Source organism: Hyperolius riggenbachi, chromosome 9 (assembly GCF_040937935.1).
Source record: "Hyperolius riggenbachi isolate aHypRig1 chromosome 9, aHypRig1.pri, whole genome shotgun sequence".
Lineage (NCBI taxonomy): Eukaryota > Metazoa > Chordata > Amphibia > Anura > Hyperoliidae > Hyperolius > Hyperolius riggenbachi.
In genome coordinates, this window is record NC_090654.1 from 36,962,681 (window position 1) to 36,988,250 (window position 25,570).

Consider the following 25,570-nt stretch of genomic DNA (forward strand, 5'->3'; position numbering starts at 1 on the left):
CTGGAGAGGTTGCAACAACAAAGGCACTCTAGAGCACATATTCTGGAACTGCCCCTGTCTATCTCATCTTTGGAAGGGAGTTCAAGAACTTATTACCTCCACCACTGGCGTTGTGGTGCCACTCGATCCTTTATATATGACATTAGGTAAACCAACCCCAGAAGTAAATAGACATGTTAATCGTCTAATCACTCATATATTAACGGCTACTAGATTAACTATCGCTTCAGCTTGGAAAAACATAGCCCCCCCAAATATCTCAGAGGTTATCCTTAAAGTCAACTGGACTAGGTCTATGGAGCAACTCACAGCCTCATTAAGGGACAATGAACACAACTTTCATAAAATTTGGGACTCATGGCCTTATACATCACCTGTTTTTCAACCTCCATAAATATTCAATTCCTTGCCACCCTTATATCTAGGGGGTCAAGCTGGCTTTGAGACACTATTTTCTCTTCAACATTGAGCCTTTATCCAACCATTTAATATGTATATACATCTTTCAAAGTATTGGCTAACCCCTATAATACTAAACAAATAAGCATACAGGACCATTGTACTTTCTACTCTCCTACCATGTTTGGTTAACTCTCTTAATCTTTTCTCTTTTCTTTTCCTTTCCTCTCTCTTATTACTCTCTGTTATATATACCGGCCTAATTACCTATTTTACTTATAGTCTATTATTTCTTTTGGACTAGGCCGATATAGGCTTATCACCTATCAGACTCTGTCAATGTTATGACATAAAATTTACCGTAAGCTTTCACAACTTGTTCTTTTTTGATCCTATTTTCAAATAAAACACTAGGTTCCATATATTTTTAGAGTACCCAAAGGTAATAAGTACTCTATATACCTAATTAACATCATTTGAGAGGTACTATAACAGTTCTCGATTCAATTCTCTTCATATAACTTTGTACCTATAACCTGTTAATTGTTATTAGCATAAGATGACTTATGTGAATTCTGTATCATTTATAAGTGTAATAATTCCTGCATATATATTTTATCTATATTTGGAAATAAGTTTAACCTTCCTGGCGGTAAGCCCGAGCTGAGCTCGGGGTAAGCCGCCGGAAGGCACTGCTCAGGCCCCGCTGGGCCGATTTGCATAATTTTTTTTTTGCTGCACGCAGCTAGCACTTTGCTAGCTGCGTGCAGTGCCCGATCGCCGCCGCTACCCGCCGATTCGCCGCTATCCGTCGCGCCGCAGCCGCCCCCCCCCCCAGACCCCGTGCGCTGCCTGGCCAATCAGTGCCAGGCAGCTCTATGGGGTGGATCGGAATCCCCTTTGACGTCACGACGTCGATGACGTCATCCCGCCCCGTCGCCATGGCGACGGGGGAAGCCCTCCGGGAGATCCCGTTCTTTGAACGGGATCTCCGGATCTCCGATCGCCGCCGGCGATCGGAGGGGCTGGGGGGATGCCGCTGAGCAGCGGCTATCATGTAGCGAGACTTTGTCTCGCTACATGAAAAAAAAAAAAAAAAATTTAAAAAAAAAGATTTGCTGCCCCCTGGCGATTTTTTTGCAAACCGCCAGGAGGGTTAATGAACCTTCTGGAAACTTCTGTCTTTTCTCTGAAAATCAATAAAAACAGTATAACCAAAAAAAAAAACTTTAAATTACCAATATTACCGATTCCACAACAAAATTAGGAATATTACCGAGTTTACTTTATCGATTTATGTAAAATATCGATTTTAGGCACTTGCGCCTAAATATATGCAAAATTGAGTGTAAATTTACTAAAACGATAAATTACATTAGAAATATATCCGCGCCCAAATCTATTAGCACTATTTTTAGCTGATCCGGCTGCAGTGCATGCGCTCTATAGAAGACGTTTCCTAGTTCGCATTATTCTATTTGACTCACGTCACTCCCTTTGTTGATCGCTCATGTTTGTACTGCTATCAATCATTTGAGTTAATATCACCTCATACGTCACTTTTCTCTCAATTCCTTCATTTTTTAATTGTTCATGTGTGTATACAGGCTGGTCGTTTAAAGCAAATTTTAACTGAAAATTCAAAATAAACATATACACATCATACTTACCTCGAGTGTAGTCTACTCATCAATCTTTCTCCTCTCCTGCGTCCTGTTTGTCCACTGTGATTAATGGATTATCCGACCTCCATTTTCAAAATAGCCATTACCCCTTAACAGCTTCCTGGTCAGCACACAGTTAAACTGTAATATCACCCACTCGAGCCATAGGGAAACATGGGCATTACCTTGCTCGCTATCAGTTGTCCTTTCAGTTGTAACTGACAGCAACTAATATATAACTGATTCTATATTTCAGTTCTGACCAAGTTTTGTCAGACCTGAAAGGGATCGTTGTAAGAAAAAAATGGTGAGCTTCGGAGAGGAACTGACAGCAAGGTAAGTATGTAATATTCATTTGCAGGTACATCATGTGTTTATTTTAAATAATCACACTCGGTTCAGGTTCATTTCCAAGATTGCCTTCGCCGATTGATCCTCGGTCTGCGTTCCTTTCAAACAATTTTCATCTGCTGTGTGTATGTACCTTTAGGACAGACAGATCCCTGTCTCTCTCATCTCTCGTGACGTTTAGGACATCATGCGGGTTGTGTGGGATGAAAGGCAGCCGCCATGTGACTTCCTCTTGGTTTGTTGGATATTTGGCCCTCGGTCATTAGCATACTCAGCTTGGCTGGGGGTTGATTGTGTGTACTTACCTGAATTAGGCCAGGCATTCAGGGAGAGAGGTGGAGGGAGGGGGGGAAGAGAGCAGCATTCAGAAAATGTCAACAGCGCCACGTTTCCAGGGCAGCTGGTGTGTTTGGCGAGCGGCTCCTGTATAAACTGACTGGAGTCTAAATGTCACCGGGAACAGTAATAGTGATGTATTATTTTGTACTCCAGGCCTGGGAGAGATGCGGCGACGTCAGTGTGTTATCCGCGCTCTTCCCCCTGCTCACCTAGAAGAAATCATGCTATTCATCATCGCCAGGCGGGCATCTTTCACCTGCCCCGGGGCACCGGCGCAATACTGCCGCCTCCTCTGGGCGCAGGCACACAATAAAGAGGGAAGCAGACGGGAGCTGGGAGCAGTGACAGTGCCGATATTTTATAGACTTTATATAGTGAGAGGCTGGAGAGGAGCGGCGCGGAGCCGTACATCATACAGCTGGGCACGCCGGGAACAATCGCCTCCCCGCGGGGCTGCAACAACAGATAACTTCTGAGCCATAAAACCTTCTGCAGGATAATACTGTCACCGCTGGGGGTATCCTTACTGCCTGCGCTGCTCTGACGTTACTGCTAAGACTGCGTATTTCATCATCCGATGCACCAAGCGCTGGCCCTACACCGACATCCCCAAACCTTGAAGGCTCCAGCTCAGTAATGGGTGGAAATGAATCATCCCGTTCTTACAACCACCTTCATAGATTTGCTATGGACTGCGGGGACCGGCACACCTGCACTTCGAGGACATTTGAAGTGAGAGGGATACGGAGGCTGCCATATTAATTTCCTTTTAAACAATTCTGGTTGCCTGGCAGCCTTGCTGATTACTTTGGCTGCAGCACTATCTGGATCACAAACCTGAAACAAGCATGCAGCTAATCCAGTCAGACTTCAGTCAGAAACATTTGATTTCAATAAATTTTTATTGAACATTTGTATCACAAACAACAAATAGACAATCATGAGTGACAATGGAGATACAAAGTAATAATGACATCCACAGTTTCAAGCTGTGCTTGTTGTGCTTTGAAACATATATAATATAGAATGTAATTGTAGTAAATTATACTTCTACTCAGGCCCGGATTTACCGTACATCACAGGGGCCTATAGGCACAGATGTCCTGGCACCCTAGACTTCTCCCTCCACGAACCTGCAAACACCCACAAGACCACAACACAAAGGTGCTTGCTGGCCCAGGTGTCACATCTCTCCTACTTCCCTGCGAACGAGAGAAATCAGCGCAGGAGACTTGGGCGCAGGATACAGCCGGTATGGCTGATCCTGCTCCTGCACAATTTCCCATCAATGTTAAATACTATTCCCCCTCCAGGTCGCCATGGATGGTGGGGAATGAAATAATTTGGCTTCCAGCAATTGCTGGAGGCCAAATTACAGTGTTTTATTAGTAACTTCAGCTCCGTCTTCTGATGGCGCAGAAGTTACTCATTGCTGCGCCCAAGTCTCCTGCGCTGGAATGAAAGTGTTCGAACTTCCCTTGCCCATCATAGGTAGCTACAGATGCCCATCAGTATTAAGTTGCCCCTGACTAAAGGGAGATCTTGTCAGTGGGATGCCGAGAGCAGGGCAAGTAACCTCTCATTTACACTCTGCTGGGGACTCTGCATAGGGAAGGGGGGAGGGAGGCACTAGGGGAGGTTAGTGAGCCTCCTTTCCATCATCAGACGCCGGTACGCACTTGCCTACAGTGTCTTTGGTAAATCCCCACTTTTACCCATACAGCATCGCTGCTGTATTTATGTATTAAAATCTATCTAGTGATCATTTCCCATCTCTCTTTGCTTCTCAGCGCAGTACAGCTCAGTTTCAGCACACTGCTGGCTGTATACTAATTGTAGCAGACAAAGGAATGTAAACAAAAGATGTTATCATCTCTTCTGATGTGGCCAGGAGCTTCTTCAACAATGCGTTGTGTTTAACTGTTTGAATGCTTTTCTGCTACAATTTTTTTTTGTGGTAGTATATTTTATGCTATAAATGATCTTTTAGAGTGAAGAGGAAATGCTGAGTTTCATACCACTTTAAACCATTTAAACCTAGTTTAAAGAGACCCTGTACTAAACAAAAGTGCCCCTGGAGGGTACTTACCCTGGGAAGGGGAAGCCTCTGGATCCTTTTGAGGATTCCCAGTCCTCCTCCCTCCCATGGTGGTCTCGTAGGGCCCCTCCGAAGCCAGAGCCGACAATTTGTCAGGCTAATATTTACCTTCCCCGACTCCAGCGCAGGCGCAGTAGCAGCTCTCGGCTCGGGATCAGGTGGAAATAGCCGATCCCAGTCGGGTCCGCTCTACTGTGCAGGCGCAAGTCACCTGCGCAGTAGAGCAGACCTGACTGGAATCGGCTATTTCTGCCTGATTCAGAGCCGAGAGCCGCTACTGCGCTGGAGCCGTTCGGAGGGGCCCAGCTAGACCACCATGGGACAGAGGAAGACTGGGAAAGCCTCGATAGGATACAGAGACTTCCCTCTCCTGAGGTAAGTACTCCCCATGGGCACTTTTTTTTACTTTATAGCTTTTATTTAAGTTTTAGGAAAAGTGACAAAACAGCCAGTGTAAAGTGTATACAAAAAATATTCCAATATTCAATGGAAAATCTCTATCTGATCTCATAAGAGGAATGCTGCTGGAAACATTCTTCAAGATTCAAGGCTTTAAGCCAATAGGTAGGAATCCTATGCCGATCAGATGGTGGTCACTGATAGGAACCCTTTTATTCAGAAAGTGATTGGCAAAAGATTAAAGATATGAGGCAAAGAACTGTTCATTCTCCATGATCTATAAAAGAACGAATATCGAGTTCTTCTCTCAAAATGGACTAAAAATTGATTGTCTCATCGCAGCGCTGCACAGAGAGATTTTCTGTGACACAGATGGTAATCCAACCAGTTTTTCCCTGTTTATTCCTCGTTTTTGTGGGAAATGTACAGAATCCTATGACATTGTGTTTGGCTTTTCCCCCCCTGGTGTCGAAGCCATGCTTTAATAAATAATCTGGAAATCTCTGGTTGCTGTCGGCAAATGAGATTTCTTATTAAACAGTTACTATAGAATTTCTCTTTTCTCCCCCAGGATGGTTGTTGGAGCTGGGGTGGAAGAAGGTAATAATGAGATCTCAGCCTCGTTCGTCTGTATGTGGAGCGTGACGAGGCCGAGATGACGGACAATGTACTGCGCTACAGCGCATACATTATTTACATGAAATATTTAAGACCACAGAACGAGAGGGAAGGCGCTGCTGGAGACATGGATGTGTGATCTAGACCCACATAAATATGGACACCTTGGTGTATTGAAGCGTCAGGCCAGCTGCAGACAGTAGTAAGTCTAGCATGGTTCACTGTTGAGAAATAAAACAAAGTAAAGGGTCGGCACTTCCAAAGCAACAGAAGAACTGTTTATTTCCACTGCTTAATACATAACCAATGTTTCAGGGCAACAATACACCCCTTTATCAAGGAAGGCAGAGCGAAGATGTGTGCACTCGGCTCAGGAACCAGAACATTGTCTTGGCTCAGGAACCAGAACATTGTCTTGGCTCAGGAATGAGCACGTTGTCTCGGCTCAGGAACCAGCACATCGTCTCTGCTCAGTAACCAGCATATCGCCTCGGCTCAGGAACCAGCACATCGTCTCTGCTCAGGAACCAGCACATCGCCTTGGCTCAGAAACCAGAACATCGTCTTGGCTCAGGAACCAGCACATCGCCTTGGCTCATTAACCAGCACATTGGTTCGGCTCCTCCGGTACCAGAATATCGTCCCAGCTCAGGAACCAGCACAACAACTTGGCTAAGGAACCAACACATCGTCTTGGCTCAGGAAACAGCTCACTGTCTCGGCTCAGGAACCAGCTAGTCCTCTTGGCTCAGGAACCGGCGCATCAGCTCGGCTCAGGAACCAGCACATGGTCTTGGCTCAGGAACCAGGACATTAGCTTGGCTCAGAAACCAGCACGTTGTCTCAGCTCAGGAACCGGCACATTGTCTCTCCTTAGGAACTAGCGAATCAGCTCGGCTCAGGAACCAGCACATCGGCTTGGCTCAGGGACCAGCACATCGTCTTGGCTCAGGAACCAGCACATCAGCTCAGCTCAGGAACCAGCACATTGTCTTGGCTCAGGAAACAGCACACCGTCTCGGCTCAGGAACCAGCACATCCTTTCGGCTCAGGAACCAGCACATCCTCTAGGCTCAAGGGCCAGCACATCGTCTCGGCTCAGGAACCAGCACATCGTCTAGGCTCAGGAACCAGCACATCATCTCGGCTCAGGAACCAGCACATTGTCTCGGCTTAAGAACCAGCACATTGTTTCACTCAGGAACCAGTGCAATGTCTCAGCTTAGGAACCAGCATGTCTCGGCTCAGGAACCAGTGCATTGTCTCGGTTTAGGAACCAGCACATCGTCTCGGCTCAGGAACCAGCACATTGTCTCGGCTCAGGAACCAGCACATCGTCTCGGCTCAGGAACCAGCACACCGTCTCGGCTCAGGAACCAGCACATCGTCTCGGCTCAGGAACCAGCACATTGTCTTGGCTCAGGAACCAGCACACTGTCTTGGTTCGGGAACTAGTGCATTGGCTTGGCTCAGGAACCAGCGTCCAGTGCATGCACAGTTTGTTCAGACTGTGACTGCACTTCTGCAGATTGCTCCCAGCCATTGGGAGTTTGATGGAGAAGCGAGCAGCTCTGAACAGCGCATGCATAGGGGCCCGCAACCTGGTTGGATTGTGAAGTGCACAGAGGCACAAAAGAGGGGACCGGAAGGACATTGAGGTAACTAACAGACTACAGGGGGCTGCAGGCACAAAAAAATCCTTTCCTCTCTTTTGTCTCAAGTTTAATTTAAACCCCAAACTGTCCCTGTTTTTCTACAATGGCTGGACAGAGGAAGTCTAGTCCTCAGAAGTCACAGGGAAAAGTTTATATATCCCTCAGAATACTTGTACTGGCATTACATTCATACACTGTGCCTCCGCAGTGACCCCCATCTGCTCAGCATGCGCTCCCAGACACGATCTCTTGTTTTGTGATGTGTGAAACAACCAGCAGAGATGGCGGATGATGAAAGGCTGCAGCAAAGTGCTGCTAAAATGTTTGTTTCTTCCTCCGGCCGTCCGGAGCTGCGTGCTTTGATCTGACGGCCATTTAAGAGGCGCATTTTCCTGCTAATGCTAGAGCCAGCTGTTTGAAGTGAGGTGAGGAGTGCTGGGAGCAACACTCAAGCGTCCGTTCCATTGGAGGAAAGATTTGCCGTCACATGTTTGTCCTGGATGGACATATCCACTAAACTCTGCCTGAGCACCTTATCTCCCCTTCCATTATCTGTTCCCAGGTCTTTGGCACATCTTACAGGGCTTTTCAACCTGTGGTACTCGTACCACCAGTGGTACTTTGCTGTTGGCCAGGTGGTACACACCAGGTTTGCCTGCCACTTAGTTGCCGGCCTGCAGCTTGTCCTGTTCTGCCTCCACAAAGTTCAGCTCACTCCTTCGCTGTGCTACCCTGTCATATTTCAGACCTCAGATCAGCGGAGAAGAGACCAGACATCACTGCCCACTTCCTGTATTTGACGTATACACGCCATCACTGTGCACCGATTCTCTGGCTGTCTCTTCACCACAGCCGGGTTACCGCTGATCTGAGGTCTGAACTATTCCACAAGGCAGCACAGCAAGGAGCGAGCGAGGGGGAGCTGATTTTTTGTGGTGAGTCACTGCCCAGCTCTCTGGCGGTGGGGGGACGCTACCTATATTGAAGCTCTGGATCCTAAAGAGGCTTCCCCCTTCCTCCTCAGTAGAGAGGATCCAGCACTGAGACCCCCTGAAGAACTCCTTGTAGACATGCGCAGTAGCGACTCTCCGCTCTGGTAGAAAAAGCCGAGCTCGAACGGATCTATCTACTGCACAGGCACGCTAGTGGTACTTGAAGATTCTTAGGCGATTAAAAGACTTACGAGGCCTGATTTTTAAAAAATAGACAAAAAAAGTTAGATACCTGTGTGTTTTTGTAAGGCACGGAGGACGCCGTCCGCGTCCTCCGTGCCGTTCCGCCGGGTCCCCGCTGCTGAATATCCCCCTGAACGACCCCCGACCGCACGGCCCGGGTCGGGCTCTCCAGCCTTTACCAAGCCGCGGCTGCGCAGCTCTAAGGCCAACTTCCCGATCCACGCTACTGTTACGTGGATCGGGGGGTTGGCCTTAGAGCTGCGCAGCCACACTCGCGGCTATGCGGACTGCGCAGCCGCGGCCAGCTCCGGCGGCCATCTTGGTGAAGGCTGGAGAGCCCGACCCGGGCCGTGCGGTCGGGGGTCGTTCGGGGGGATATTCAGCAGCGGCGGAACGGCACGGAGGGCGCGGACGGCGTCCTCCGTGCCTTACAAAAACACACAGGTATCTAACTTTTTTTGTTTATTTTTTAAAAATCAGGCCTCGTAAGTCCTTTGAAGTGGTACAATTAGTGAAAAGGTTGAAAAGCCCCGCTCTAGAACACTGACCCATATTCCCATCATGCAGTTCATGTGAATGGACCCTTCGACAAACCCAAGCCAACACATTGTATACAGCTCCCAACTGTCCCTCTTTTGGAGGGACAGACCCTCTTTGGGGACCCTGTCCCTCTTCCTCATTCGTCCCACTTTCAGGACCGATGTAAAGATCTATGTAAATGTGTTATTATTGATTTATAAAGCGCCAACATACTTCGTGGAGCTGAATATATGTACTTTTCTACAAAAAATTGATTTAATTTTGCCCATCCTTTAGATTTACAGGATATATTTCTTATTTTCAAATGTTAATATGAAGGTAAATGAGCCAGGATAGAAAGGACCACTGTGGTTTCACTCATAAAACAACACATTTTTCTCATGAAATCATTATAGTATGCATGGCTAGGGGTGTGGCGGGGGCGTGATTAGGGGTGTGGCTTAAGTGTCCTTCTTTCTCATCTGAAAATGTTAGGAGGTATGCATTGTGCCTCAATAAGTGTTCAATGTTTTACTTTCTCGCCATGTCCCCAGGAATGGTTTTAGGTAAAAAGTGACCCTAAGTAAAAACAATATGGGGTCTCTTGTATTTTAGAAATGTACTAAACATAAAGATGTTTTGATCCTTACAACCTCTGGCTTGGGACCCCCCCCCCCCCCCCCCCCCGGTTAAAGTTAGGCATTGGAGGGACAGGTTAGGCTTGCAGGGGGTTGGTTAACCACTTTGCATTCAGACGTTTCCCACTAATGGACCAGAGCAGTTTTGACATTTTAGCTATGTATCTATTTAATCAGCAATAACTTTATCCATACTTATGACACCTACATGAAATATATATATTGTTTTTTACAAGACAAACCAGGCTTTCTTTGTATGGCATTTTTTCCCTTGAACAATTTTTTTTCTATGCATTATAATAGGAAAAAAAATAGAAAAAAACACATTATTCCTCAGTTTTACCAATTCCAGTTCAAAAATAAAAGTGACACGTTAGAACAAAAACACTAATTTTGTTTGGCTTTTTCTACTGTTTATCACACAAGTTAGATTATTTCCTTGTCACAATTTATGGTGAAGATATTTGATTCTAAAATGATGCTACAGTGTGTATTTTTCACTATGAACTGAGAAAATAAAAGTATTTTTAATGGTAAAAATCAATCTTATTGGCTCAGGGAACATATATTCCCTTTCACCAATTAGTGCTGCAGCAGATAGTACCAGAGGTTTGCACAGAAGCAATGCCCAGTTGTGCTCAGCTGTGCTTCAGCTACAAGACGTACTGTATATCTACATCCTCGTGGCTTAGATGAAGTTATAGAGGACGTAGATATACTGTAGTGGTGGATAAAGTGGTTAAGGATAGGTATCGGGGAGGATGGTGGAAGGTAGGCATGGGAGGAACAGTTAAGGTTAGGCATTGGGGGGACGGTTAAGGTTAGGCATGAGGGGGGGTTGGTTAAGGTTAGGCATCGGAGGAGGGAGTGGTAAAGGTTAGGCATTGGAGGGAGTTGGTTAGGCATGCGTATGTATGCGTCGCCGGTGAGTTAGGCACCGGGAAAGCTAAATAACGGCTCTGCCTGCTGCCGTAAAACACTGTGTTGATTGAGCCAGTGTAGCTCACAAATTTTTGCCAAAGTAATTTTATCATCGAAAATGTCATTTTCCATTTTAAAGGACACCCGAGGCAAAAAAAACAAAAACGAATGAAATAAACGATTGTATCTATCTTCTTCTCCTAATAATGAATTTTTAAGATGTTCCACAGTTTTATTTTATGTTTAAATCTACTTTTTCAGTTTACACTGTTTTATTGTTTTTGCTCAATGACAAATTCAGTGAAGTATGCCAGAGCTAAAATGTATGAACTATTCATCCTCTTTATCTCTTTCTTGCTCTCAGAAGCCATTTTCTGCAAGGTAAGTGTTTTATAGTTTGAATTTCTTATCAGTGAGGGTCACACTGTAGTCACTTTAACTCTTTTAGGAAGAAAAAAAAGGAACACAGCATAGTTATTTGTGTCTCATCATGTCACATGTCACTTCGGGTATTCTTTAACCACTTCGCGTCCCTGGGTTATTCCTCCTTAAAAACCAGAGCAATTTTCTGCATTTCACACTCCTCACGTTCATTAGCCAATAACTTTATCAAATACTTATCACACATAAATGATCTATACCTTGTTTTTTTTGCCACCAATTAGGCTTTCTTTGGGTGATACTTTTTGCTAAGAATTATTTTACTTTATAAGCATTTTATAGGGAATAACGGGAGAAAAATGTAAAAAAGTTATTATTTCTCAGGTTTAAGCTATTATAGTTTTAAAATAATAAGAGCTACTGTAGATTTAACACATACATTTGATATGCCCGTTTGTCCTGGTTATTACAACATATAAATTATAATCCTAGTACAATGTATGGCGACAATATATGATTTGAAAATAAAGGTGCTTTTTTCCATTTTGTATCCCTGGCTTTACCTGCAATTATGTGGCTCTTTTGTATCCCCCCACCACCCTTAGTTAGCCAGATGTGTTCCTGTATATCCCCCCCCCCCTTTAAAATAAAACCCACGTGCCAGGTGTCTCCCGAGTCCCCCCCCTCCCGCAGAGATAGGCGCAGGGAAGCGTTAGACGTCACAAGCTCTCACCTGACCTTGTTCCAGCGCAGATCGCTATCCTCTCCCTGTAGTCCCGCTGTCAGCCTTACTATGCTGCCCGGATCGGGTCCCGGCTTGATGACGTCATCAAGCCGGGACCCGATTCATTCAGCATAGTGAGGCTGACAGCGGGACTACAGGGAGAGGATCACGATCGGCGCTGGAACAAGGTCAGGTAAAGATTGTTACATTTTAATCCTGCCCTGCCCTGCCCAGCCCAATAGCAGCATGGATGGGGGGAGAGAGGGGGGTAATTACAGGGGATTGGGCAGGTGGTGGAGAGATCGAACCCAATGGCAGGGATGCTAGTATAGAGTAGTTAGGGGGAGGGGGGTTAATGAGCCCAGGAGCGTGCTAGCACGCCCGCTGTGCTCATTAAATCAAAGTGACTTATATTCACGTCAGGTGGCTTTCAGGAGCCACTTGCTATGACGTGAATATACTGTAGTTAGGATATAAACTGGTTAAGAACATTTTCACGAAAAAACATTGTATTTTTGCAATACGGCAAAAATTTGTAAAGCGAACATTTTTTAATTTTTACTGCAAAACTCATTATGTTTACAGCAAAAAATTGTTTATTTTAGCATGAACATTTTAAAAAATGCAAAAAAAAATCACAAACTTTTTACAAAATGATTTTCAACGGCATTTTCGCTTCGAAAGTCAAATTTAACAGTATTTTTGCTAAAAAATGTAAAAAAGAATATGAACATTTTCGTTCAGCATGGAGTCGAAGAGTCAGAGCAATTCTGGGTACCTCGAGTTGGAGGTTTCATAAACTGAGGAGTCGGATGATGTCTGTACCCACTCTATAGACCTGACTAGACTGTGGAGTCGGAGTCAGAGCAATTTTGGATACCTGGAAAGAAGGTTTCATAAACTGAGGAGTTGGAGTCAGATGATTTTGTATCCACTCAATAGACCTAACTGGGCTGTGGATTTGGAGCAATTTTTGGGTACCTGGAGTTGGAGGTTTCATAAACTGAGAAGTTGGAGTTGGCGTAGGAAGAATTTTGTACCCACTCCATAGCCATGCAAGGACTGTGGAGATGAAGTTCAGGAATCTGAGCAATTTTGGGTACCTGGAGTCAGAGGTCTCAAAAACTCAGGAGTCAGAGTTGGAGTCAGATGATTTTTGTACCGACTCCACAGCCCTACACCCAACCCCCCATTTTGGCTTACACCCTAAGGTGTACACAGTTGCTTTTTACTTTCTAGAGCCTTTGAAGGCCTGAGAGAAATAGCTTCTATTTACAATATTGTTATTTCCTTTTACTAGCTTAACCGTACGATGTTTGCCTGGGTAAGACGGCCTCTCTGGACCCTGAGGGGCACTCAGCACCGCAAGAGCGGTCCAGCGCGGCGCGTTTTCCAGCCGGACACTGTGGCTTGTTTGGGGAGACGAATTAAGTGTCAAGCAGGTTAAAGACGGATGCTTCCTCAGAGCGTGGTGCAGCTGGTTACCATAACAACACGCTCACCAGGGATTAAGAAAAATCATTCATCGCTAGGCACAAAAAGCCTTGACGCTTTCTTTTTTTCTTTCCAAGAGGCGGGAAACTCTCAGGGTACGCCGTCCCGAGTGCTCCCAGGAGAACAGCGAATACACAGCTTAGCCAACCTGGCCCCGTCCAAGCTCACACAGCGGCCGTCGCTGAAATAACACGGTAATTAGTTACCGTGCCCCATCATTATTTCAGATGTCAGGTGACTTGTGATCGCGCCGCGATAAATGGGTGTCAGAGATATACAGCCACAAGACCGGGACAGGTTGATTTATCAGACGCATTGCATTGTTTACTTTTTAAAGTGGACCTAAACTCTTGCACAGGACAAAAGGAAAACATAGAGAAATACACCCTGTATGTATTTAGCCTGTTTAATCCCCCCTCATTTGTGTCTAATCACAAATTATAATTTGATCTCCGCCCTGTGTCACATGACTGCCACGGCAGAGATGGCAGATAAGCGCATTTGAAAGCGCAGGCTGTAAACAATATGTCTGCTTCCATGGATCAGAGAGGCACAGACTAACCAGCAAGCTCATGGTGACCCAGAACTCATTGGGGTGTGTAAGGGACTACAATGGTCCTAAAAGCCCCCTTACTAAGATGTTAAGAAAACCAAAAATTTGCTTTCCTAAAACAGAAAGAATTTGCGATAATTCAGGTTGGAGTGAGCTCGAGATGTCTCCCAGGCACCACTGCTGAATATATGCAAATTAACCATTGTACCCTTAGAAGCTAAACACACCTCCAGAACCGCTGGAATGCAATGATGTGTCAGCTTGTTAATTTGTACAGAGCCATAATAATCCAACATGCATACAGACTGTTTCGGATTGTTTGATCCTCATCAGTGCATGGCATGGATTAATTTGGCTCTATGGAGTAGGGCTTGTGAATCCGAGAGGCACAGACTAACCAGCAAGCTCATGGTGACCCAGAACTCATTGGAGTGTGTAAGGGACTACAATGGTCCTAAAAGCCCCCCTACTAAGATGTTAAGAAAAACAAAAGTTTTCTTTCCTAAAACAGAAAGACATACTGCAGATTTATTTTAGGATTTGTATCGGCTGTGACAAAGAAATGTGTTTTTTATTTAAAGGTTATTATGCTGTTGTGTATCTTTTAGAGCAGAGAGAAAGTCCTGAGTTCAGGTCCACTTTAAATTACGTTGTTTGTAAAATGCGTCTGTCGTTCTTGTATGTCGTGCTTAGTGTGAACTACTACACCGGGAAAACGGACATCTGCAGTCAGAATTTAAGCCAGTGTCACATCGTTTCCCATTAGCGGTACAAATTTTCCTTCAGATTCGATCTTTTGATGTGATTTGAATGATAGAAACTAATCGGAAAGTAATTATCAACTGTTCCCATTAACGGAACGATTTAAAGTGAACCTTCAGACTAAAAATCTACTCAGCAGCACTGAAAAGGCTTGGGGTTTCTTTAACAGTTTCACAGCATCAGAACTTTGTTTTTCATACCCAAGCCTCATTTTTAGCTGCAGAAATCTGCCCGGGCATTTTTCCCCTGATGCTGTGCAAAGCATGATGGGATTTCTGATGTGGTTGTTCTCGTTCTGCTGTTTTGGTGCACTTTTTTTTTTTTTTTTTTTTGAGATGTGAAGCTTAGTGCGCAGCTGGGAGGGGTGATCAGGACACAATACAATATACAATACAATAACATTTGTAAAGCGCTTTTCTCCCATAGGACTCAAAGCGCATAGCTGTGTCTCAGATTAATACAGGGTTTCAGGCTGGGTTGTGTTACAGAGGAGATAGTCAGATGTTCATGAATGCCAGACTGAAAAGGTAGGTTTTCAGTTTAGACTTAAATGTTTCCAGGGATGGGGCTGTCCTGATTGGGTGTGGCAGGGAGTTCCAAAGTGTAGGGGCAGCATGACAAAAGGCTCTGTCTCCAAAGGTTTTGAGGTGGACTCTGGGGGTGACCAAGGTGTTACGTCCTTTTGATCTAAGATTGTGGGGGGTGTGATGTAGTTGCAACAAGTCCTTCAGGTATCCAGGGCCCAGATTGTGCAAGGATTTGAATGTCAGTAAGCCAATCTTAAACAGAATTCTCCATTTTATCGGTAGCCAGTGGAGTGAGCTCAGGGTTGGTTTTATGTGGCAATGGCGGGGTTGGCTCGTTAACAGCCTTGCGGCGGCATTCTGTACTAATTGCAGGCGGCGTAAGTCTTTCTTATGCAGGCCTGTGTAGAGGACGTTGCAGTAGTCTAACCTTGATGTGACGAAGGCATGAACTAGGGTTGGAAGATCCTCTGAAGGAATTAGGTGTTTAATCCTTGCAATATTCCTTAGGTGAAAGAAGGAATGTTTCACAACAGCTGAGACACAGGTCAGTTGGAACTGGAGGTTAGGAGGTTAAATCCCTGATTTACATTTTGACATTTATTACATGGTGACATTTTTACTGTTGGCAGGTGATGTAGCTGCTGCATGTTTTTTTGGCAGTTGGAAACAGCTGTAAACAGCTATTTCCCACAATGCAGCAAGGTTCACAGACAGGAAACATCCAGAAGTACGTACTCAAGAGTTTCTTGTGGGAGGGGTTTCACCACAATATCAGTCATACAGCGCCCCCTGATGGTCTGTTTGTGAAAAGGAATACATTTCTCATGTAAAAGGGGGTATCAGCTACTGATTGGGATAAAGTTCAATTCTTGGTCGGAGTTTCTCTTTAAGACACAGGACCGGATCTGACAGTTTGCTGTGTGTGGTTCAGAGGTTCTCATTGCATTGTTGGAAATAACAGCTTTTTCCAACTGCCAAGTAAACAGCTCCCTGTGTGCATATATTTCAGACAGTGGTGGGGAACGAGCAAGCGGGACGCGTATGTACACGCATTGCGGGGGGTAGCAGCTGTGACCTAGCGCATGTTTTTTAACGGGCGGGCCTTTTTACTAGTTCATTTATAATAGCTAACTTTAATAATCCAACTTTGCTAAATGACAGCAGAATGGTTCAGAAAGGAAATAATTTTTAAGTGCTCATTAAGGCTACTTGCACACCAAGACGTTGCGTTAGGTGCTACGTTAAGGTCGCATAACGTGCACCTAACACAACGTATGGTGCTGCAAGATAGGATGGTAGAGTGAGCCGCGTTAGGCGGCTCGATTCCTATAATGTCTCCCAGAGTGGCGCTGATTGGCCAGCGGGACCACGTGATGCAGAGCGAGACACTCCGCATCACGTGGTCCCGCCGGCCAATCAGCGCCCGCCAGTGCAGTGAATATTAAGTAGCCATGTGCGCGGCTACTGTAGCTGGCTCTCCCCGCCTCCTCTCCGCCCCCCACTGCGCATGTGCAAACAGTCTAACGCGGCTATAGCCGCTGTAACGCCGTAGCGTGCTGCACTTTGCGGAGAACGTGCAGCGTTACATGTAACGCAACGTGGGCTGTGTGAACAGCCCACTTGTGTTACATTGCTGTGCATTGGGGGAGCGTTACAGGCGCACTAACGTGCGCCTGTCTTGGTGTGTAAGCAGCCTAACGGTACAATGTTTTCCTCAGATGTAAAATCAATGTGAAAGTATTCTATGGTCGGTTGGAATACAGAATTTTGACGATCGGAATGTTGGATTTTACTATTGTATCTGAAGAGAGGGAACGTGGGAGTGGGATCGTAAGTACCAAAATCCATTGATTTTGGTACTTACGATCCCACAAATCTGATCGAATGATCGCATCTGAGGAAAATATTGTACTGTTAAAAGGGCACCTTTAGGATGAATATTTTAGAAAAATTGAGTTAGTGGAAATGGAAATGTGTGCGACCAGCTGTGCAATCTGCCCAGATCTCATAGAGATTGTATCGCGTGTGGCCAATCCTGCAAACCACTCAAATCTGATAAAACATCTTCCGTCGCATCCAATCTTTGCTTCATACAATCTCTTCTAATCTTTCTGGCTGCATTGAATCTTATGATGGGTACACACGGTAAGATTTTCCGTGCGATTTTGCAACCCGATCGTTTTTTTCAGCACGATTCTGCACACGATTCTCTTATCTTCATTCATTTTTCTTATCTTTTTCCATTCGCTGCTATGAGAAATCGGGCACGGAAACAATCGGGAGCAATATCGCACATGACAGATTTTATCTATCGGATCCATCTATCGCACGGAAAATCCTACCGTGTGTATTAGGTATTAGTCTTGGTACACTCTGTGCAACTTTCACTTCAGATCCTTCTTCCAATTGTGTAAATGATGAGATCTGGAAAAAAATATACAGCCTATTTATTGCCAGTGACCGATTCCAAGCGCAAAACGGATCTCTTTCTTGATCGGAAGCAGATGATTTGACAGGCTGGAAAATATTGGTCGGAATACCGATCATTGTTGCGTGTGTATGTATGATTCTGGTTAAATCTTTCCTATTTGATTGAAAAAAAATATGATATCAATTTTCTTTCTTCATTGCATTTATGGCGGTGCCCAGGTCATGTGCAGTGCGGGGTGAAGGCTGAAATGACCTGTTTTGCCCCTCTCATGCTCCCTGGGGGCTTATTTCTGCCACCGCTCCTGCTGCAGCAAGTAGGTGGCGTCTGGTCTCTGCCCCCCTCCCAGTCTTCCGCACATCGGGCTCGATTCACTAAACCGTGATAACTCAAATATCACACCTTATCAAAGATATCACACCTTATCAAAGATATCACACCTTATCACACGTTATCGCTTCTGTATTTATTTCCTTTTAAACAATCCCAGTTGCCTGGCTATCCTGCTGATCCTCTGCAGTGGCCTAACATAATTCATGCAAAGCTTTGATGCCCCCCCCCCCCCCAATCTTCACACCCCTCCCCTTGCCTCCTCTTGGTGCCCTAAACAGCCTGGGGGTCCATCTCACAAGGGTCATAAAACAAGTGTGGCCATCATGATCTGAAGTATAGTCACTTGTATCAGAGGAAGGGAAGGTTAGTAGTTGAGCCCCCCCGGCGCCGGGCCCCCCTGCGATCGCAGGAACTGCTCCCCTCTGGTTACGCCTCTGTTCCTCTGCCTCTAATACTTTAGCCATAGACCAGACCCTAAGGCTTCTTGCACACCAAGACGTTGCGTTAGGTGCTACGTTAAGGTCGCATAACGTGCACCTAACACAACGTATGGTGCTGCAAGAGCCGACGGTAGAGTGAGCCGCGTTAGGCGGCTCGATTCCTATAATGTCTCTCAGAGTGGAGCTGATTGGCCAGCGGGACCACGTGATGCGGAGCGAGACACTCGGCATCACGTGGTCCCGCCGGCCAATCAGCGGCCACCAGTGCAGTGAATATTAAGTAGCCATGTGCGCGGCTACTGTAGCTGGCTCTCCCCGCCTCCTCTCCGCCCCCCACTGCGCATGTGCAAACAGTCTAACGCGGCTATAGCCGCTCTAACGCCGTAGCATGCTGCACTTTCCAGAGAACATGCAGCGTTACATGTAACGCAACGTGGGCAGTGTGAACAGCCCACTTGTGTTACATTGCTGTGCGTTGGGGGAGCGTTACAGGTGCACTAACGTCTGTAACGTCTTAGTGTGTAAGCAGCCTAAATCTCCAGATCAGATGTTTCTAACTGAAGTTCAACTTCATCTAGTTGGACTTCAGTTGCAAGCTGCACGTTTGGACCGGTACAGTTTAAAAGGAAATAAATATGGCAGCTTCCATATCCATCTCACTTCAGGTGTCCTTTAAGAGAAGGGAATTGCTGGTATGCTGGAAAATCTCTGCATCCACCAGAATTAAAGTGTACCAGAAACTTCGTAAATGAAAGAATTGATATTTACCCAGGGCTTCCACCCATCCCATAAACATGTATGAGCCCCACGCCGTCCTCCCACGGTCTGCCGTTCAGCCGCGATCAGCCCCGGTAACTGGCACAGTCGGGATCAGCCTGGGTCTATTGTGCATGCGCGGACCTCCCATGCATCTGCAGTAGACCCAGACTGACAGAACTGAGCAAGTTACCAGGGCTGATTGCGGCTGAACGGCACCCCGTGGGAGGACGGCGTGGGGCTCAAACGTGTTTATAGAGCGGGAGGAAGCCCCGGGTAAGTATCAATTCTTTCATTTATGAAGTCTCTAATTTACTTTAAAAATCAATTTTCCAGAACAGATAGTGGCGGAGTTATTGTTTAATTTTTGCATCACAATAACTATATTGATACTCTTGTCACCTTCAGTGTGTTGTGTTATTTGCTATTCGTGTCTAGTGGGGACTGGCCAATCTCTCTCTTGATGTGACCGGTTCTCTTTGCATGGCAACATAGGGGATTTAATTGGCCTCTTTGTAATAAACAAATCTAATCAATGATTAGCAGATTCTTGCGGAGACCCGGCCGCCCCGGGAACAATCATCGTGCCCACGTTCCGCAGCCGCCTCATCTGCATGTGAATGGGCACCTGGTCAGCGGTGTGTAGGCGACTCCCAGCAGCGTAGACCGTCATCGATGTTTATTTATTTTTTATGTTTTGAAACGCTTGACGCGGGCCAGAGATCCAAAAACAAAACTCAGAATTCTCCCCCGGCAAATTGTTAATCATCCCCCGCAGTTTGATCATCAGCCCGAATAAACAGGAAGCTGCGCCGTATATCTGGATGAACGATGAGAGGGGAGGGTGGCCGTGTGTAATATTTGTCGTGTGTAAAGCGCAGTGTCCGCGGCTGGCCGGGTGTCTAGACACTTCATCTTCTCCGAGCGTGTCCAGGACTCGGTGCAGACCCCCCCCTCCCTGTCTCACTCCAGTCTGATCTTATTAAACTCCTCTGTGTTTTCACTCTAGGCTGAGCATCTGCTGCTGCTATCCAATCTCCTCCTGACCAGCAGAGCTTGCAATCCTGCTGAGAACAGCACAGAGATACAACGTAGCTTCTCTGAAGAGGACCAGTCCAATGGAAAAGCAGTTAAAGGACCACTATCGTGAAAAACGTAGGCAGTTAAGATCTGAGAGAACCGACAGGTTTTGGGCCAGTCCATCTCCTCATGGGGGATTCTCTGGGTTTTCTTTGTTTTCAACAGCATTTCCTGAACAGTAGTTGCAGAGTCGAACTGACAAAATAGTGTGCAAGTGAGTAGGGAGGCTGGCTGGTATTTTACTATTCTGGCAGTTAAACTGCTGTTCAGGAAATGCTGTTGAAAACAAAGAAAACCCTGAGAATCCTCCATGAGGAGATGAACTGGCCCAAAACCTGTCAGTTCTGTCAGATTTTAACTGCCTACGTATTTAGAGATAGTGGTCCTTTAATATCTGAGAGAACCAACAGGTGTTGGACTAGTCCATCTCCTCATGGAGGATTCTCAGGGTTTTCTTTGTTTTTAAAACCATTTCCTGAATGGCAGTTGCTAAGTCTAACTGCCAGCCTCCCTACTCACTTGAACACTATTTTGTCAGTTAGACTAAGGCCCGGTTCACATTAGCGTTCGCTATCCGGATTTTCCGGATCTGATCCGGACCGCATACTGTACAAGCGGAACGTACGTTCCGCATAGCAATGCAAAGGCTATGCGGACGTTCACATATGTATGTTCCGTACAGTACGGAGCCGGACCGGATCCGGACTCCGGACTCTTTTCCAACATGTGCTATTTTTTGTGTCCGGATCTCCGGCCCACGCATCCTGACCGGAGCCTGACCTAAGCCTGACAGCACCATCCGGAACACAGAAACCTATGGGAAACGGAAAGCACAGAACACACTGCCTACAAAAACCCTAAAGTTCTACCCCACTTCCTATGCGTATCCAAGCGGCCCTTTCGGATGGGGACACATGGGCCAAGCATGTCTGGAGTGGAGCAGCAGTGACAGACGTGCTGGAGCTGTTTGGCGGCTGTTTGGTGGAGGTGAGGCCTACAGCGGAGGAACCTGATTGTACACGTGCACCAGGTGCACCTTCTGCTGACCCCAACATTTTTTTATTTATATTTAACTATTTTTTGCCCACGGATCCGGATGGCAGCCTGATGCATGCCTGATACAAACGGACCGGATCCGGATCGGAACCGTATGGCTCTGATCAGGATCAGGTCAGGATCCGATCAGGATCAGGTCCGTTTACTTGCCAAAACGCAAGTGTGAACGGGGCCTTAAGGTGGCCACACACGATACAATAAAATGATCCGATTTTACAGCAATTTCCGAAGAATAGAAAGCTTTTTTTTTTTTATTATTCGAGCAAGAAATCCGATCCGATTTCCCATTTTTATTCCATAAACGTTGATCGGGAATGGTGGATTTTTCGGATCAATTTTTATATAAATTCAATGGTGTGTGGTAGATTGTCAATGTATTAATATACACACCCAAGCAATTTTCTCAGAGTCTCCAATCATTTTGATCATATTTAAGGATAAATTGAACATGTGTGTGTGGTACATTGGTCAGATTTTTGAAATGTCGCAATCAGTCAGAAAAATTGATTGCTATTGAACACATATTTAAAAAATTGTATGGTGTGTGGCCACCTTTAGCAACTGCCGTTCAGGAAATGTTTTTGAATAAAGAAAACCCTGAAAATTCCCCATGAGGAGATGGACTAGGTGACTGACTGCAGTAACTAGAGAGAATGGGGGAGTTGGTCACTGACACTGATAGGACAATGACTGGCTGCAGGAGCTGGAGAGAATAGGAGAGTTGGTCACTGACACTGATAGGATAATGGCTGGCTGCAGGAACTGGATAGAATGGGAGAATTGGTCACTGACACTGACTGGCTGCAGGAACTGGAGAGAATGGGAGAGTTGGTCACTGACACTGATAGGACAATGACTGGCTGCAGGAGCTGGAGAGAATGGGAGAGTTGGTCACTGACACTGATAGGACAATGACTGGCTGCAGGAGCTGGAGAGAATGGCAGAGTTGGTCACTGACACTGATAGGACAATGACTGGCTGCAGGAACTGGAGAGAATGGGAGAGTTGGTCACTGACACTGACTGGCTGCAGGAGCTGGAGAGAATGGCAGATTTGGTCACTGACACTGATAGGACAATGACTGGCTGCAGGAACTGGAGAGAATGGGAGAGTTGGTCACTGACACTGACTGGCTGCAGGAGCTGGAGAGAATGGGAGAGTTGGTCACTGACACTGATAGGACAATGACTGGCTGCAGGAGCTGGAGAGAATGGGAGAGTTGCTCACTGACACTGATAGGACAAAATAACCATTCAATTGTACAGTATTGGGTCAGGGATGCGCAGCCTTCTACCTATATTTTGTTTTCACAGTTCTGTAACTACCAGGCTAGCAGCACCCATTGTGCTATCCTGTTTTGCATGGTAAGTATTTAGTTTTGCATATGTTTTGCATCTGTCTGATTGCTGAGTGTGCATTTGAGGTATTTAAGCGGTGCATATGAGGTGATGAGTCATTCAGTTGCAGCCCATGTTGGTGAGCGCTTGCTTTGTTTTCTGCTGTCTGTATTGAATGTAAGTTACACATTTTAGCGTAGCTGCTGCCAGGGTAAAGACATGTGCTTTTAACTTAGGTCAGTTTAGTGTTAGGACATCTGCTCTGGAGATTTACCTCAACGTTGGTGCAGATGTCCAGTATATTATATTTTTGCATGCAAAACTATGATGGAAGCTAAAATTTCTCCATAGACCAGTATTGCATTGTTTGGATGCGGGCGTACATTTTAGTCCAGGGGGGGCGGTGTGCGCCACAGCGACTAACCATTCAATTGTACAGTATTGGGTCAGGGATGCGCAGCCTTCTACCTATATTTTGTTTTCACAGTTCTGTAACTACCAGGCTAGCAGCACCCATTGTGCTATCCTGTTTTGCATGGTAAGTATTTAGTTTTGCATATGTTTTGCATCTGTCTGATTGCTGAGTGTGCATTTGAGGTATTTAAGCGGTGCATATAAGGTGATGAGTCATTCAGTTGTAGCCCATATTGGTGAGCGCTAGCTCTGTTTTCTGCTGTCTGTATTGAATGTAAATTACACATTTTAGCGTAGCTGCTGCCAGGGTAAAGACATTTGCTTTTAACTCGGGTCAGTTTAGTGTTAGGACATCTGCACTGGAGATTTACCTCAACGTTGGTGCAGATGTCCAGTATATTATATTTTTGCATGCAAAACTATGATGGAAGCTAAAATTTCTCCATAGACCAGTATTGCATTGTTTGGATGCGGGCGTACATTTTAGTCCAGGGGGGGGCGGTGTGCGCCACAGCGACTAACCATTCAATTGTACAGTATTGGGTCAGGGATGCGCAGCCTTTTACCTATATTTTGTTTTCACTGATAGGACAATGACTGGCTGCAGGAACTGGTGAGAATAGGATAGTTGGTCACTGACACGGATAGGACAATGACTGGCTGCAGGAACTTGAGAGAATAGGAAGGTCAGGGGCAGGCTCGGACTGAGCCACCGAACCACCGATGGTCCCATCGGTGGGCCCCGACTGCCCCGCCTCCTGGGGGCCCCAGAGCTAAGAGGTAGGGGGGCACAGCTTGGAAGGGGGGAAATTGGGCACAGAGCGGCGGGGAGGGGGGGGGAAGCCTCCCCCCCCTCCCTCACCTAGGGGCCCCCCCTTCCGCGCACCCCCCTCCTCCAGAAGTGCAGCCAGCAGCGAGCGGAGAATAGCTACAGAGCTTCAGATAATGCTATCTCCGCTCCGCATGCCGCTGTGCCCTGCTGGTCTCTGTCTCCTACAGTGACGCTGTCCAATCACGCTCTCGCAGTACTTCCCGCCGATATTCCAGTGCGTGGTGACACCCATTTAGTTTCGCTGCGCGCGCCGCATTTAGACATATCCCTATTGGAGACTGCCCTCAGAATTGCTCAAATCTATTCCCTACCATAAAGTCATGCAAAATTTCTAGAGTACATGTGTATGTGAGCCCAAAATGGGAGGGGGGGGGGAGGAGGAGAGGGGGGAGATGAGGAGGCGGGCCCCAGGCTGAAACTTCCTTGGTGGGCCCTTGGTGTCCCAGTCCCCCAGTCCGACCCTGGTCAGGGGTGACTGACACTGAAAACAAAAACTATATGCAGAACTGAGAGAGAGATAGATGTAGGAGAAGATTGAGTTACTCTGATAGAATAAGGTCCAGCTGAAAAAAAATGGGGGGGGGGGGGGGGCGTGTGACAGACACTGATAACTGAACAATAACTGGATTCAGAGATGAGAGACCAGGGAAAAGCACTGACTCTGATATAACAAAGACTGGCTGCAGATATACAAGCGAACAGACACCAACACTGCTATAACAAATGCAGACTGCTAAAACACGGAATGCCTGCAGAAAGTAGGAACAAGAGAAAGGGCAGAGGACGCTGACACAGACAGAACATGGACTGGTTGTAGAAATGACACAAGAGATAAAGAATAGGATAAATGGCACTGATAGAATGACTGGTTGGAAAGGGGAGAACGGGTGACTGACACTGATAGGATAAGGAAGAGTTGCAGAAATGAGACAGAAGACGTAAAGCGAGGGGTGACTCTCACTGATAAAATCACAACTGGCTGAAAAAATTGAGATCAGGGAAAGGGCAAGGGAGACTGACACAACAACAACTGCATACAGAAACGAGACTGAAGATGTAGAACAGGGAAGACTGACACTGACAGAAGACTAGATGGTTATAGAAATCAGAGATAAGGAGGAGTATAGGAGAGACTGACACTGATATACAACAAATGCATACAGAAATAACACTGAAGATGTAGAGCAGGGGTGACTGACACTGACAGAACACAAGCTGGATATAGAAATCAGAGACAAGGAAGAGGGCAGAGGAGACTGATACTGACACAACAAGAAATGGATGTAGAAAATTAACGAGAACAGAAAGCAGGGATGAATGACACTGCAACAAGAACTGGCTGCCAACACGAGAGAGGAAAACAAGACCACCGGTGACTTGTACTGATACAACAAGAAAATCGAACCAGAAACAATAACGACTGCTCAAAACCTGAGCCAGAAACAATAACGACTGCTTAAAAACTGAGCCAGAAACAATAACGACTGCTGAAAAACTAAGCCAGAAACAATAACGACTGCTCAAAAACTGAGCCAGAAACAATAACGACTGCTCAAAAACTGAGCCAGAAACAATAACGACTGCTCAAACATGAAAGCAAAGAGCAAGGAGAAATACGTTTAGAGGTGAAAATACAGAATACAGATGAAGAAAGAAAAAAGTTATTTCTTAAATAAT

The 25,570-nt window shown here is 45.9% G+C and overlaps 1 long non-coding RNA gene across 2 annotated transcripts in view; it reads left to right on the forward strand.

The window, feature by feature from the left end:
- Window positions 1-25,570, forward strand: part of LOC137531556 (uncharacterized) — a 150,722-nt gene that overhangs the window by 51,398 nt on the left and 73,754 nt on the right. Inside the window, exon 1 of one of the 2 annotated variants that reach the window (XR_011023672.1) lies at window positions 16,198-16,256. The exons of the other annotated variant lie outside the window; for it this stretch is intronic. This is a non-coding gene — a long non-coding RNA (uncharacterized lncRNA). Of the gene's footprint in view, window positions 1-16,197; window positions 16,257-25,570 lie in introns of those variants that run through there. 2 annotated transcript variants of the gene reach the window in all.